Source organism: Aedes albopictus, chromosome 2, assembly GCF_035046485.1.
Source record: "Aedes albopictus strain Foshan chromosome 2, AalbF5, whole genome shotgun sequence".
Classification (NCBI taxonomy): Eukaryota; Metazoa; Arthropoda; class Insecta; order Diptera; family Culicidae; genus Aedes; species Aedes albopictus.
This window is the reverse complement of record NC_085137.1, coordinates 252,708,639-252,724,780: the sequence shown is the minus strand read 5'-3', so window position 1 is coordinate 252,724,780 and position 16,142 is coordinate 252,708,639. Positions and strand designations below refer to the sequence as shown.

Genomic DNA, 16,142 nt, shown 5'->3' with positions numbered 1-16,142 from the left:
AAGCGTTGCCTGTACGATAGGCAAACAGTTTCAAACAATAAACAAATCGCTTTCGCTCTTCGTACATATGTACAACAGAGATGGTTATATTTGCGGTTTAGGGGAAGATGATATAGATCGATGAGATTAGAATTGAACCTTATGACAACTAAGTTGCCGGGTCATTAATTGGCTCGGTAGCTTAGTTGGTAAAGCACTTGTCTAGCGAATAAGGGTCGTGAGTTCAAATCTCACCTGAGCTGTGGATTTTTTCCCAATTTAACCAATAATTTACCCATCTGTACATATGTACGTTGAGTTATTTGAATTTCATAAGATCTCTATCGACAAATCAAGTATATTATGTATCAACGAGCTCAATGTGACGTCATACTACCCCTCTCGTGTACGTCTTACAAACAAGGATTTGAATGACGGAGCTGGCAATACGTAGAACCAGTAAAGCTTTTATCACCGCTCTCCTCATGAGCCGTGATGGCCTCATTGGCAGAGGCGCCAGATTTCTACCGATGGTAGGTGTCTTGGTTCAACTCCCGTTCGGACTCAAAAATTTTATAACGTTCTGGAAACTATTTTTTATGTTACTTACTTTTTTTCTAAAAATAGAATAACACACTTAAAAATATTTACCCAAAAAAATGAGTATAAAAATTAGTTTCTACCCTAATTGGTGTCAAAGGAATTATAACACAAATTGTTATAATTTTGTTATATTCTATCATATTTCATGGAACAAGTTTTGTAATATTTTTGTTATTGTCATAACACAAGTTATTACATTTTTGTTCTTTTCAGTGGAAATTTTGTTAGAATTTTTGTTATTTTAACTACTAACGGTACATGTTTTATAACAACCCTTGGTATAAAAATTTATTGTAACAAAATAACACAGCTTGTTATAATTTTGTAATGTCCATCTAGTCGGGAGTCACGTGGCTCCCGCATGGCATGAAGCATTTCGGGCAACCACCGCCGTTGTCGGAAGAAAGCAAAAATTTCTTTATCGTTTGGCATTCTCGACTCAGCGCCGAATTGCACTTTCAAACAATTTCTGTGCAGACTCTGTGTATCCATTGTTCTTTTCAAGGTCACTTATTTGTTAAGCTATCAAAACGAACCACTTCGTTAGTGGGACTACCTATAAACCAATAGCACTCGACTCTCGACCAGGAGCAACGATTGAATACGTCCGAACCGTATGGTCTCTGAACACGAACTGCACAGTACAGAGCATTTTCGTGCAGAGTACTGCACAACGGTGTTTTGTCCGATCCCATCTGGGTCGTTGCTGGAGTGAGGCAAGGATGTATACTATCACCGCTATTGTTCCTCATCGTAATCGACGAGATCCTGGTTGGTGTGATTAACCGTGAGTCAAATCGTGGATTGCTGTGGCAACCCATTACCATGGAGCACCTAAATAACTTCGAACTGGCTGATGACGTTGCTGTCCTAGCTCATCTGCGCTCTGATATGCAGAGCAAGCTCGATGATCTTGCCAACCGCTCCTCAGTGACAGGCCGTACCATCAACGTCAACAAGACCAATCGTTGGATGTAAATACGGTCTACACTTGCGAGTTTAAGAAATGTATGAAAAAAAAAAACAACCAGATTAATCCGCGCTCCAAAATCCGAATTTTCAACTCGAATGTGAAATCTGTACTGTTGTACGCCGGTGAAACTTTTTTTTTTTATCTGTATCAACGAGATTTTTAGCCCTTGGCTAGTTCATCTCGGGACCCACGCTTTGCTTCCCTTTCGAAAAAAGAACTCACATTTTGCGAGTTTGTCGGGAGTGGGATTCGATCCCAGGTCCTCGACGTTATAGTCACGTGCTTTAACCATCACACCAGATCCGCTCCAGTGAAACTTGGTGTGTGTCACTCAATGGCTGCAAGTCTTCATCAATAGATGCCTGTGGTATGCAGTTCGTGCATGGTGGCCTCACAATTGGATCTCGGACGTGGAGCTCCATCGTCGATATCATCAATAGCCGATAGGGACAGAAATTTGGGAGCGAAAGTGTAAGTGGGATGGTCATACTTAACGTAGGGGCGGAAAGAGATCTGCAAGCAAGCGTTACATTGGAATCCAACAGGACATCGTTGCAGAGGCTCATGGCGGTGCAGCCTCAACAACGAAATAAAGCAAGTCGACAGAAATTTGACCTGATCACAGGTCAAGGCGATGGCTGGCAGTCAACCAGGATGGAGATCTCGGCCCTTTGCACCACCACACAGTGGAGCACCTAGTACATCAAAACTGATCAAAATTATTTTGACGCATTTTCACAACCCAAATGCAACCCAAATTAGTAATAAAACGTATATCATAGTTTTCGTATTTTTTTTATTTCGTCATTAGGGTGACCAATTTTATGATTGTAAAAGTCAAGATTTTTCGAAACCAATTTTTTTCAAAAAATCACAACTTTTGAACCAGTTGACCGATTTTAAACTTTTTTTTGCCTGAAAGCTGTTGAGTTTTCAGCAAAAATACGTTCAGAGGGCCAAATAGTGTTTTAAGGCAAATAATATCATAAAATAATATAATTATCACGATTTTTTCAAAGTGTTGCAACTTTTGAAATCGGAAACATCCGGAAGGTTTTTTTTCTGCATTTGAAAGAGGAACAATAGTTTTATCATACACTAAACGCAGATTTTCCGGAAACAGCCGGAAAATCAACTTATTTCATTTTGAATGTACGGTAAAGGATTCCATGAAATATTTTTTTCAATATTTTCATATACTGTATGTAAATTCAACTTCAATTTGTTTGGGTTTCAAATTAACAGAATAACAACATTAACCTTCTTTAACAAACTGCATTGTTGAATTGATTGACTATCAATTTCATTCACTTTGTACGGTCAAAACTAGCACGCGCTGTAAGTTATATCAAAGAAAACGGCTAAACTTCAGCTTCACTCAACCTCTTCTGATAAGCGTAAACAAAACATTTGTACACTGCTTAGCTGTCAAACGATTACACGATAACTACACTTGGCAAAAACACAACGGAAAACCCAATTACTTTATTTTAAGTTTTTCCACTTATGATCAGGTTTTGATGTGATTTACTCCAATGTGCACCATGGGTGCCAGGACTGAAACCAACCAGATCCAGAGACCCATCGGCCTTAGTCCGTCAAGAAGTCCAAGATTTTTTTTCTATGCTCATTATCAGTAGTGGTTCCGTTCAACCTAGGTATTAGGCAACCAAGGCTAAGCTAAGCTAAGAAAATCAAGCACTTTGACTTTGAAACCTAAACGAAAACATAAACCTACAATGGCGGCGACTAATATAAATGCACTTTGTTAGCAGTTTTCTAAATGAAATGTGCAACGCTTGTGTTTTCGCCGGCCTGCTTGGGGGCAGGCGCAGTCGTGCCTACCCGCCTAAATGATTTGTTTTTATTTGCTTCAATCTCGCGATTATTGCCCTGATTGCGCGCGCCAGTGCGTATTGCATCAATAAATAAATTCCGCTTCTACAGTATCGCATCGCGGCGGCATATGTTGCTTGTTGCTGTTTACGGACGGCGGTGTATGGTGCCAATTGCCATTACAACTTGTTTCATTACGTCAAAGTCAAGTTCAAATGGATTTTAAATTTTCTCTATTGGCGCACTCGGCTTACAGCAGGCGGCTGTAGTGACTATTGAGTGAGGTGGCCCAGCGAGCGTGCGTGCTCGCTCATAGCAGCGTTGTTGTTGTCGCCCGTTAGTCATTCCGTTGAGTAAACTGCTAAGTTGCTGTTTTTGTTTACGCAGAGGAAAGTGATTCAATACGCACATGTTAAGCTGTTTCGCTGATTTATTATTTCTAAATAAGTAATGAGACCACTATTCCGTGCTAGTATTATAGGCTTCGTCAGATATTTGGGCATATGCTCCTCTAGATGACCGTTATCCATCATCCAGGAATTACTGGAAGAATCCCCGGTGTAATTTCAGGACGAATCCTGAAAGGATCTCCGGTCTAATTTCTGAAGGAATCCCCGGGGTATTCCATGAGGAATCTTCGGGTATATTCCTGGGAGAATCCCCGGGAGAATTCCAAGAGCAATCATTGAAGGAATTCCAAAAGGAATCCCCTGGAGAATTACAGGAGGAATCCCCTGAGGAATTTCATAAGGAATCCCCTAGGGATTTCCAGGAGGAACCCTCTGGGGAAATCAAGGAGGAATACCCTATGGAATTCCAGGAAGAATCCCCGAGGGAATTCCTGGAGACAACCCTAAGGAATTCCTGAGGAAATTCCTGCAGGAACCCTACAGGGGTGGAATCCCGAGGGAATTCCTCCCGAGATTCCTCCGGGAACTCCTTCCGGAATTCTCCCAAGTACTTTTTCTGAGATTCCTCCAATAATTCCTTCTGGCATTTTATAGATTGTTTTTGCTTGGACTACTACAGGATTTATCTTGGAACTTCTTCTGGAATTGTTCCACGATTTCTTCTTTCCAGGTTTTCTTCTTGTAATCATCCAAGTTTTTCAATTGAGTTGTATTCAGATTCCATATTTTGGATGCTTTCATGATTTTCACCATGGATTTCTACATATTCAAACTAAAATTTCTAATAGGGTTCCTCTTGTAATTTCTTCTGGAATAGCGCCGGAACTTATTCATTAATATTTACAAGAATTTCTCAAAGGATATCTTCAGAAGTTTCTCCTGAGTTTTTTTTAGGATTTTCCTAGGATGTTAGCTAATAGTTTATGAAGTTTCTCATAATTTCCGCCACGAAATTTGTCAGGAAATTCTATAGCAATATTTCTAGAAATTTATTCAAGGGGTTTTCCGTGATTTTTTCAGGAATTTTCAGACATTTCCTAAGAAAATAGTTAAGGATTTTTTCCACAAGAACGTTTAGAGAGTCCTTCAGGAATTTCCCTTGGATTTATTTATAAAAATGTGCCTGGAAATTAACCAGAAATTCTTTCAGAAATTTCCCCAAGCATTCCACCAGAAATTTTCCTTGAAATTTCTTCAGGATTTTCCCTAGAAACCTCTTCAGTAACTATTAGGAATTTCAGAAGGAATTCTTTCAGGAATTTTCTCAGCATTTTCTCCACGAATTTCCACAAAACAATTTTCCTTAAGATGAGAATGATTTTTTTTTAAATGACAAAGAAGAACATTCTCCAGGATTGCTTTGGGAATTTTCCTAGGAATTCCACCAGAAATTTTCCAAGGACTTCATAAACTTTCACAGGATTTTATTCAAGTAGGGTAAAAGCTCCCTTAGTGGAGGTAGTACCAATAGTGGTGGTAGTGGAAATTTAGCACTATTTCGACCAAAAAGCTTCCAAATCGCATTTTTAATAGATGCATAATACCTAATTGATAACATTAATTCAGTTGTGTGTGCAGGATTCGCCGAAAAAGCTATTTTAAACAATTATTTTCCTTAATTTTTGTGGTCCTTTGCACCTATAGTGTTCCTATAGTGGTGGGTTCCATAATAATTCAATGGGATGCACCACTATAGGAACCAATGTTAAATTTTACCTCCATTATAGGACCCGTGTACCTATAGTTGGTGCAAGTAATTTTTTAACAAAAACTGAAACAAATAATGGTGTTTACATTTTTCTTAGCGAATTTAAGTGGTAAACTACCGATTAACGTTTTCAGACTTTTTATTTTGTGCTATTATAAATTTTATTCAATTATTTTACTACAAGGAACTACTAATAGCACCACTGTTGGTACATTTACACTATTCCTTCAGAAATTCTTTCGAAAATTTTCTCAGGAATCCCTCCAGGATTTTTTTTCCTAGAAAGTAATAACCAACCAACCCCCCCCCCCCCAATTATCCAATACGAATTTCTTCATATTTGTTCCGGGAATTCTTACAAAAATTTCTGTAGGAAGTTCTCCAGAAAATTGTCCTTCCATTTTCTCAAACATTCCTTCAAGGATTCCATTATAAATGTCCGTATAATATTATGCACAAATTTCCCTAGAAATTTCTTCTAAAATTTCTACAAGAAATCTTCCAGAGGTTTTCCCGGGAATTCATTCAGGAATTCCTCTAGGAATAATTTCAGAAACTCGAAATTTCAGAAACTCAGAAATTTCAGAAATTATCTCATAAATTTCTTTAGGAAATTTCCAAGAAATTTCTCTAAGCATTTTCTCAGAAGTTCCTTTAAAACGGAATTCTCGCAGGAACTCCTCCAAGAACTTCCCCAGTAATTTCTCTAGGAATTCCTTTAGAATTTCCCCTAGGTATTTCCCAGGAATTCCTTCAAGATTTGTATAAGAAATTAAAAAATCTTTCAGAATTATCTCATTTTTTTCCTGGATATTTCCCAGCCTTTTTTCCAGGCATTTTCCCAAAAATTTCTCAGGATTTCCATTGGCAAATATAGATATGTTTTTTTTTCAGTTATTTCCCCAGGAATTTCTCCATGAATTTTCTCAGAAATTGCTTCAGAAATTCCTACAAATTTTCAGAACTTTTTCGGAAATTTCTCCAAAAATTCATCTTGAATTTTCCCCATGAATTCCTTCAGGAATTTCCCCAAGATTACCATTTCTAAGGAAGCTTTTTCAGAACTTTTCATAGGAATTCCTCCAAAAATTGGAGTTAAAACTCAGATTAAAACCAAGAATAATACCGTTTAGTGCTTATGAGAATCTAGAATAATACGCGATTGGCGTGTAATACACTGTGGAGCTTACTGCCATTAATGAGCTACTGTTTGACTTAAAAAAGATACAAGAGCCATAGTTGAGACTGCATGTTTTTTTTCCTCGTGGGCCAGAAATTGTTCTTCTTGTTGACGTCCTAGAACTAGAACAGAGCCTGCTTAATGAGCACTTCCACATATAGAGGGGGTGGCCAAAATGTAATAAAATCACCGAAAGCTCTCACGAAGCTGTATTGACATACTTTTCAAGCTACACCAAAACCTCCATCTAGGTAGCGAGTCGAGACTGCCTAAATAGAGTTTTTACCTAAATGGATTCATTCCCTAAATGGATTTCAAGATTGCAAAGAAGTATAAGAAGGGTGAGTGACCTTGAGATTTAAAGGAGGCCATGCGAGATTTCAGAGGGATTTCGTGAGAGTTTGAGGAAGGGGGGGGGATGTCACAGGCGTTGCACCGTGGGAGGGGATCTTCAGGGGTATTTTCGGGGAGTTTCGAAGGGTCTCAGTTGCGTTACATGGGATCCAGAAAACTTCAGAGGATTTTTGACGAGTTTCAGAGGCGTTTTCGGGAGTTTTTGCGGGTCTCAGGTGCGTTACATGGTGTCCGAGAGGGTTTTAGGGGGATTTCGAAGGCATTTCAGAAAGCTTCAGATGATTTTTAACTAGTTTCAGAGGCGTTACTCATTCATTATGTAGGCGTTTTGAGGGGTTTCAGAGGATATCAGTTACGCTACAAGGTGTCCGAGGGAGTTTTAAGGGGATTTCGAGGGCGCTTTAGGAAGCTTTAGAGGATTTTTGACGAGTTTCAGAGGCGTTACACAGGCGTTTTCGGGGGCTTCGGAGGCTATCAGGGGTACTACAGGTGAGTTTGAGTAAGGTTAAGGGGGCCTACTTACCTTACCTTACTTACCGATCAGGCTAAGGCCGGGGTGGCCTCTACTGTACATAGTGGCCGCCTCCATTCCACTCGGTCCATGGCTGTTTGTCTCCAGTTCCGCACTCTGCGTAGGGTCCGCAGATCGTCCTCCACTTGGTCGACCCACCTAGCTCGCTGCGCTCCACGTCTTCTTGTACCGGTCGGATGACTCTCGAGAATCATTTTAGTCGGGTTGCTATCCGACATCCTGATGACGTGACCCGCCCACCGTAGCCTCCCGATTTTCGCGGTATGGACGATGGTTGGTTCTCTCAGCAGCTGATGCAGTTCGTGGTTCATTCGCCTTCTCCAAGTCCCGCCTTCCATCTGCACTCCGCCGTAGATGGTACGAAACACCTTCCGTTCGAAAACTCCAAGGGCGCGTTTGTCCTCTGCACGTAGGGTCCATGTTTCGTGCCCATAAAGAACGACCGGTCTAATCAGCGTTTTGTAGATGGTTAACTTCGTGTTACGGCGAACTTTATTCGATCGTAGAGTTCTGCGGAGTCCAAAGTAAGAACGATTTCGTGCCACAATGCGCCTCTGAATTTCTCTGTTGGTGTCGTTGTTGGTGGTCACCAGTGAGTCCAAGTACACGAATTCCTCAACCGCCTCGATTTCATCGATATGAATTCGGGGTGGCGGGCGCGATGATTCCTCCCTGGAGCCCTTTGCCATCATGTACTTTGTCTTCGACACATTAATTACTAATCCGATTCGCCTGGCTTCACTCTTTAGTCGGATGTACGTTTCCGCCATCGTCTCAAATTTACGAGCAATAATATCAATATCATCGGCGAAACCAAGCAGCTGAACGGACTTCGTGAAAATTGTCCCACTCGTGTTTATCCCCGCTCTCCTTATTACACCTTCTAAAGCAATGTTGAACAGCAAGCACGAAAGACCTTCACCTTGCCGTAACCCTATGCGAGATTCGAAGGGACTCGAGAGTGTCCCTGATACTCGAACTACGCACATCACTCGATCCATCGTCGCCTTGATCAATCGTATCAGTTTTTCCGGGAATCCGTATTCGTGCATAATCTGCCATAGCTGTTCTCGATCGATTGTATCATACGCCGATTTTAAATCGATGAACAAGTGATGTGTGGGCACGTTGTATTCGCGGCATTTCTGCAACACCTGGCGGATGGCGAACATCTGGTCCGTTGTAGCGCGTTCACCCATAAATCCAGCCTGATATTGCCCCACTAACTCTCTTGCAATCGGTGATAGACGGCGGCATAAAATTTGAGAGAGTATCTTGTAGGAAGCGCTCAGTAGTGTGATCGCGCGTTAGTTCCCGCAATCCAACTTGTCGCCATTTTTGTAGATGGGACACACGATACCTTCCATCCATTCCTCCGGTAATACTTCCTCCTCCCAAATCTTGGTAATGACCCAGTGTAGTGCTCTCACCAGTGCTTCTCCACCGTATTTTAGAAGCTCGCTTGGTAGTTGATGTGCTCCAATGGCTTTGTTGTTTTTCAACCGGTCAACCTCCTCCTCAATCTCTTGGAGGTCAGGGACCGGAAGTCTTTCGTCCTGTGCACATACTCCAAGATCTGTTACCACGCCACCTTCGGTACTTGCAACGTCGCCATTGAGGTGCTCATCGTAATGCTGCCGCCACCTCTCGACCACCTCACGCTCGCTCGTGAGAATATTCCCGTGATTATCTCGGCACATGTCGGCTTGTGGCACAAAGCCTCTGCGCGAGCGGTTCAGCTTCTCGTAGAACTTTCGTGTGTCCTTAGCGCGGTACAGCTCTTCCATCGCTTCGCAATCTCGTTCCTCCTGCTGGCGCTTCTTCATCCGGAAGACTGAGTTCTGCCTGTTCCGCGCCTGTCTGTAACGTGCCTCATTCGCTCTCGTACGGTGTTGCAGCATACTCGCCCATGCTGCATTCTTCTCGTTTTTCAACTGTTCACATTCGCCGTCGTACCAGTCGTTTCTGTGATTCGGAGTCGCGAAGCCTAGTGCTGTAGCCGAGGTACTACCTATGGCAGATCGGATGTCCCTCCAGCCATCTTCAAGTGTAGCTGCGCCAAGCTGCTCTTCCGTTGGTAGGGCCACTGCTAACTGCTGCGCGTAGTCTTGAGCCACTTCTACGTTACGCAGCTGCTCGATGTTGAGTCGCGGCGTTCGACTTCGACACGTGATGATAACTGTCGAAAGTTTTGAGCGCATGCATACAGCTACTAAGTAGTGATCCGAATCTATATTCGCACTGCGGTATGTGTGGACATTGATTATATCCGAGAAGAATTTACCGTCGATTAGAACGTGGTCGATTTGGTTTTCTGTTTGATATCGGGTGATCTCCAGGTGGCTTTGTGGATATCTTTGCGAGGGAAGAAGGTGCTTCGGACTACCATACCACGGAAGGCTGCAAAGTTTACGCATCGTTGGCCGTTATCATTCGATACGGCGTGCAGGCTGTTTCGCCTGATTACCGGTCTGTACATTTCCTCCATTCCTACCTGCGCGTTCATGTCGCCGACAACGATTTTCACGTCACGCGGCGAGCAACCATCGTATGTTTGCTCTAACTGCGCGTAGAACGCTTCTTTCTCGTCATCGGGTCTCCCTTCGTGTGGGCAGTGGACGTTGATGATGCTGTAGTTGAAGAAACGGCCCTTAACTCTCAACATGCACATCCTTGCGTTGATCGGCATCTCGCCCAACACTATAAATCCTGTTCCCAGTTCATTGGTGGTGCCACAGCTTTGGTAGAAGGTAGCCGCTCGATGCCCGTTTTTTCACACTTTCTGTCCAGTCCAACAAAGTTCCTGCAACGCCACGATGTCGAAGTTGCGGGGATGTAGTTCGTCGTAGATTATCCTGTCACATCCTGTGAAACCTAGTGACTTGCAATTTCATGTTCCAAGTTTCCAATCGTAGTCCTTATTTCGTCGCGTGGGTCTATGCCGATTGTGTCGAGTCGTATTTTCTCTTATGTTATTCGCAATGGGGATTTTTACGGGTAGCTTATTGGGCCTACGCCAACACTCCTGTCTCGCCGGAGGGCCATCGTGCCAGGTCTGTTTAACGTCCCAACCAACAGCTGAAGTCAGAAGGACAACAGCGCCCAGGCTGCACTACCAGCTAAGCACACAACTCTTAGCTGGCGGTCTTTGTCATCGCTTGACCCGTGGAAGCATGAGGTAGGAACTTGTGAGGACCAGAGCTATATTGGACGCTCTCCTTATCGACTCACCGTTTTGCAGCCCGTTTTTTAAGGGGGCCTATAGTTTTTGAAAATACATTTTGGATAACAGCTCTTAAGTAAGCTTCAGGGCAAGCCCGTGCACAAGGGGTGGTTTTGGGGGTTTACCCCTCCCCCTTAGCGACACTTCATACACTAGGCGCCCCTCCGCCTTTTGCCGAAATTGGGAAAAACCCCTCTCTTGGCGCCATTTCTGTGCACGGGCCTGCTTCAGGGAGATTTCAGCGGCGCTTTAAAGCATTTCTTATTCGTTTCAGGTGGTTTCAGAAGAGATTCAAGACGTTTCAGACTGTTTACGATTGTAGATTCGATGACCTATACTCAAGGGAGCTCTTAGAGATTCTTAACCCTTCAGCGCGCGCGCCGTTACAACGCGTTGTAAAGAGTACAACACTACCAAAAAACCTCGCTCGCCGTATACAGCGTGAGCGCGGTGCAGTTTTAGCTGCTTGATGGCGCGCGTCCTGGAAGGTTAAGGTGAATTTAAAACGAAGCCACACCTCGATTTTTCTAAAGCACAAATCTGAAGAACCGAATGTCGATTAGCGCTGAAAAGTTGATCGATTGGTTACCTGTTGGTGGTGATCAATCGATCAACTTTTCGGCGCAAAATGACATTCGGTTCTTGAGATTTGTGTTCTTTAAAATTCGGGGTTTGGCTTCGTCATATCTTCACCTTAAACAAACATTGAACTTGCCACTTGCCAGCACAAAGTTGCATGAGGCTGTGCAGTGTGTATGCATGACTTTTATTCAATCATTTAAGGACTTAAATTTTGCATGTAGAATCGATGATTTATGCTCAAAAAAGGTCTTAGGAAATCAGATTCCATTTAGGTAACGTTACCTAAATGGAGTGACCTAAATAGATTTTACCTAAATGGATTCGACCTAAATGGAGGTTTGATGCCACCGCACACTCCCTGAGGTAGGGGAAAGTGGGGTGAGATGCCATTTTTCAAACTTTCATCGTTTTCAATGATAATTAGCCTCATTTGTTAGGCTTTCGAAGTGATAACAGCAACTATACTTCAGCAAAAATATTCACTAAACTATTGCATTTTCATCCATTTTTAGCAATTTCAAAAACTGTTTCGTAAAACGGAAGTGGTGCAAAAAGGCCATTTGCCATGGGGTAAGATGCCGCTTCATGAAAACGTTCAAATATTACGTCCATCATTTTTCGGGCGTTTCCGTCTCCCTTTCCCCCCTCGGTCACGCTTTTATCGTATACTCAATACATGGAGTGTCCCCGCTAAACGGTGCTCGTCATATTTGAATGACCCCCAACATGGATAGCGTAGACATCAACAACCATGCGCCTCCATGTGTGCCTCAATCTCGTTGGAAACACTTGGCTGGTAATAAAATCACCAGAAAACCTTAATTGCAAGCACAAAAAACCGGAAGTTACCTATTTTCATTGGGAAATCAAAAGAATTTTCGTGGGTTTGATGGCCTAGCTTCTAGAAGAATGTTTGATGCAAACATATCTTGACACAATTCACCTATAGTAATGATCAAGTCCCATTCAGGAATGATTTTATGAGTTGGGCCATTTTACCCCATTTTGGGCTTTGCTCCCCTAAGCAGGGTCTTATTTTCAGCCAAATGAACCTGGAAATCAAGAATTGCACTCATTCTGCCCCGATCGTCGAACCGCTTTGGAACACTCACCCCTACCACTGTGAACATCGATTTCGCGCTTCTTTCCCTTGATCAAATCGTGAAGTTTTCTCACGTTTCAAACAGCAGCGAAACGAACGGAAGTGAATTGATTGTATCGCTTCCAAGAAGAATATAGAATTCATGGGTATAATTACTGCTGCTGGTTGATGGAATTTATGCTATTCTTTGTTGAGAACGATTTCACTCAATCCTGGCGGAGCGATGATGAACGTGACGAGTGTGTGTGTGTGTGTGTGGAGAGTGGAGAAGAGGTCAGACAAAGGGTTGGTATCAGGTATCTATCAGTTTATTGGAAAAATGTAGATACGTACCTACGCGTTATCTTATCGAGGTGAAAAGGCTAAATACAGACGCGTTATCAGGGAGACGCCATAACCCTTTGGTATATTTCTACTATTTTGAACTGCCTGGAGAACTTGTTGTGATTGGTTATCAAGCACTTGACGAGGTGTTCTCCACGAAAGACACTTCCTAATACTTGAAGTACTTGTTGGCAAGCCCTCAATGATAACCCCAAAACATTTTTCTCAGACTGATAATTTATAATATTTTTTTCCCTATGTGAATTTGGTAGATGATTGGTGCAGCTGCCCCTTTTGGCTTTTGAGAAGCTTAGTTGAGCTTTCCTCTTTTTAGATCCCCATTGTTTCTTGGCTGTTCCAAATTTTTGGTCGTTGCATATGGCCAATGCCGATGCAGTTTTGTACCACGCGCATTTGATAGTTGCTTGAAAATTGCGCATAGTGTTCCGATTCAGGCCATTTTACGCTTGAATGAGAATGTGAGAGTGAGAGTTTATTTCTCTTTTTCTCTTGCTTCGCTATAACCTTGTGCTTTGCGTCAACATTCATCACACTATTCCACACTTTTCAGGGCTTACAATATGTATCCTATTTCTAAAATTATTCTTTTGTTATATTTTTATGAGGCATTTATACTTATACATAGTTAATGACACGTTTTATGTTCGATTCAAACATGATTTGAAATCTGCTATTTTTAAATCATTTTCCTAATTTTGGTAAATGTTAACTATTCACAAACCTATTTTTCTCCACCTCTCGTTTTAGTCGGTCAAAACAAGTTACGGTATACGACACTGATAAATACTTAAAGATATAACACACTTTTTGTTATCGTTTAATTTGCTGTAAACATATCACTGGCGTTCGACGTCACATGACGCAGTTGGGTTGGCGGGCAGTGCACCCGCGGTTGGATCGCCATGTGTGATTTATATTCTCTACTCCTTCTCTCGAAGTGTAAATATCCTGATGTTTCTACATATATGATTGACTCCACCGACTGATGACGGTATGCTTAACTCGTTTGAACTGCTACTAACAATCATCACGTTTTCTTCTTTCTTGCAGGATGCTTTCCAATACTCAACCGGAACCAAACGGCGATGCACGAAAAGTGGTACTGCTACGATGAAAGTGATTAGTCTCAAGAGAAAGAGAAGAAAATAAGTTTGGATACAACAGAACAACCAATCCTATAATGTGACCTGAGCTCGCTCCATAAGTCGTTCGTTGACGTGTGGTGATTAGCAAGTGTGCTTAAAATCGTTCGTGCTGTGATAGGTTTTACGTGTGCGTAGCAAAACAAAAAAAAAGTTATAGTCTATAGTGCTCGGAATATTATCGCCAGCGAGGCATCTACCTCTACGTATTAAGCAGTAGAGAATACGTTCATACAATCACGTACCATGTGTCGATGTTGTCAGAGGTAAGTGTTGTAGGTAGATGTAAACAAGTGATCGAAAGATAAATTTGATGGCTTTAAAAATAATAGTTATAATATCGTTGATTAGATGGAGGTTATCCATATAATTGAGATATGCTAATTGATGTAGGGGGGAATGGAATTAAATGCTTGCATGTGTTCTAATTGATCAGGTTGGTTTTTTTTTTCGAACGTGTTGATCATTTTCTCAACCTTCTAGCCTCATCATTTTATGAATAACGAATCGCAAGTAGTCATTAGATCAATATTTCACCTTTTTGGGCTTAACATCAAGCAGCATCAGCAACATCGAGCAGCTGCGTAACGAAGAAGTGGCTCAAGACTACGCGCAGCAGTTAGCACACGCGAAAAAATCCGTTCTGATAAACGTGAATAAACAAATGCAAATATGAGAACAAGCAAATACACACCGTAAACTGGAACTAGTTCCAGCTGTCGATATGGGCGTTCTAGAAACCGTGATATCTAGTTCACGGTGTACATTTCTTATTGTTGTTATCGTTGCTATGCATAGTTCCCGTTTGTTCCCGTTGCCATGACTGAGAGTTCACGTATATCGGAACGGATTTTTTTGCGTGCAGTGGCCCTACCAACGGAAGAGCAGCTTGGCGCAGCTACACTTGAAGATGGCTGGAGGGACATCCGATCCGCCATAGGTAGTACCCCGGCTGCAGCACTAGGCTTCGTGATTCAGAATCACAGAAACGACTGGTACGACGGCGAATGTGAACAGTTGAAAAACGAGAAGAATTCAGCATGGGCGAGAATGCTGCAACACCGTACGAGAGCGAATGAGGCACGTTACAGACAGGCGCGGAACAGGCAGGACTCAGTCTTCCGGATGAAGAAGCGCCAGCAGGAAGGACGAGATCGCGAAGCGATGGAAGAGCTGTACCGTGCTAAGGACACACGAAAGTTCTACGAGAAGCTGAACCGCTCGCGCAGAAGCTTTTTGCCACAAGCCGACATGTGCCGAGATGATCACGCGAATATTCTCAGGAGTGAGCGTGAGGTGGTCGAGAGGTGGCGGCAGCATTACGATGAGCACCTCAATAGCGACGTTGCAAGTACCGAAGGTGGCGTGGTAACAGATCTAGGAGTATGTGCACAGGACGAAAGACTTCCGGCCCCTGACCTCCAAGAGATTTAGGAGGAGGTTGGCCGGTTGAAGAACAACAATGCCGCTGGAGCGGATCAACTACCAAGCGAGCTTCTAAAATACGGTGGAGAAGCACTGGTGAGAGCACTACACTGGGTCATTACCAATATTTGGGAGGAGGAAGTATTACCGGAGGAATGGATGAAAGGTATCGTGTGTCCCATCTACAAAAATGGCGACAAGTTGGATTGCGGGAACTAACGCGCGATCACACTACTGAGCGCTGCCTACAAGGTACTCTCTCAAATTTTATGCCGCCGTCTATCACCGATTGCAAGAGAGTTCGTGGGGCAATATCAGGCTGGATTTATGGGTGAACGCGCTACAACGGACCAGATGTTCGCCATCCGCCAGGTGTTGCAGAAATGCCGCGAATACAACGTGCCCACACATCACTTGTTCATCGATTTTAAAGCGGCGTATGATACAATCGATCGAGAACAGCTATGGCAGATTATGCACGAATACGGATTCCCGGATAAACTGATACGGTTGATCAAGGCGACGATGGATCGAGTGATGTGCGTAGTTCGAGTATCAGGGACACTCTCGAGTTCCTTCGAATCTCGCAGAGGGTTTCGTGCTTGCTGTTCAACATTGCATTAGAGGGTGTAATTAGGAAAGCGGGTATAAACACGAGTGGAACGACTTTCACGAAGTCCGTTCAGCTGCTTGGTTTCGCTGATGATATTGATGTCGGATAGCAACCCAACTAAAATGGTTCTCGAGA

At 42.8% G+C, this 16,142-nt stretch overlaps 1 long non-coding RNA gene across 1 annotated transcript in view; it reads left to right on the top strand.

The window, feature by feature from the left end:
• LOC115266365 (uncharacterized) overlaps positions 1–14,162 on the top strand; it is an 83,820-nt gene extending 69,658 nt beyond the window's left edge. The window contains exon 2 of the long non-coding RNA XR_009997687.1: positions 13,878–14,162. This is a non-coding gene — a long non-coding RNA (uncharacterized LOC115266365). The remainder of the gene's footprint in view (positions 1–13,877) is intronic.
• The last annotated feature ends 1,980 nt before the right edge of the window (positions 14,163–16,142 follow it).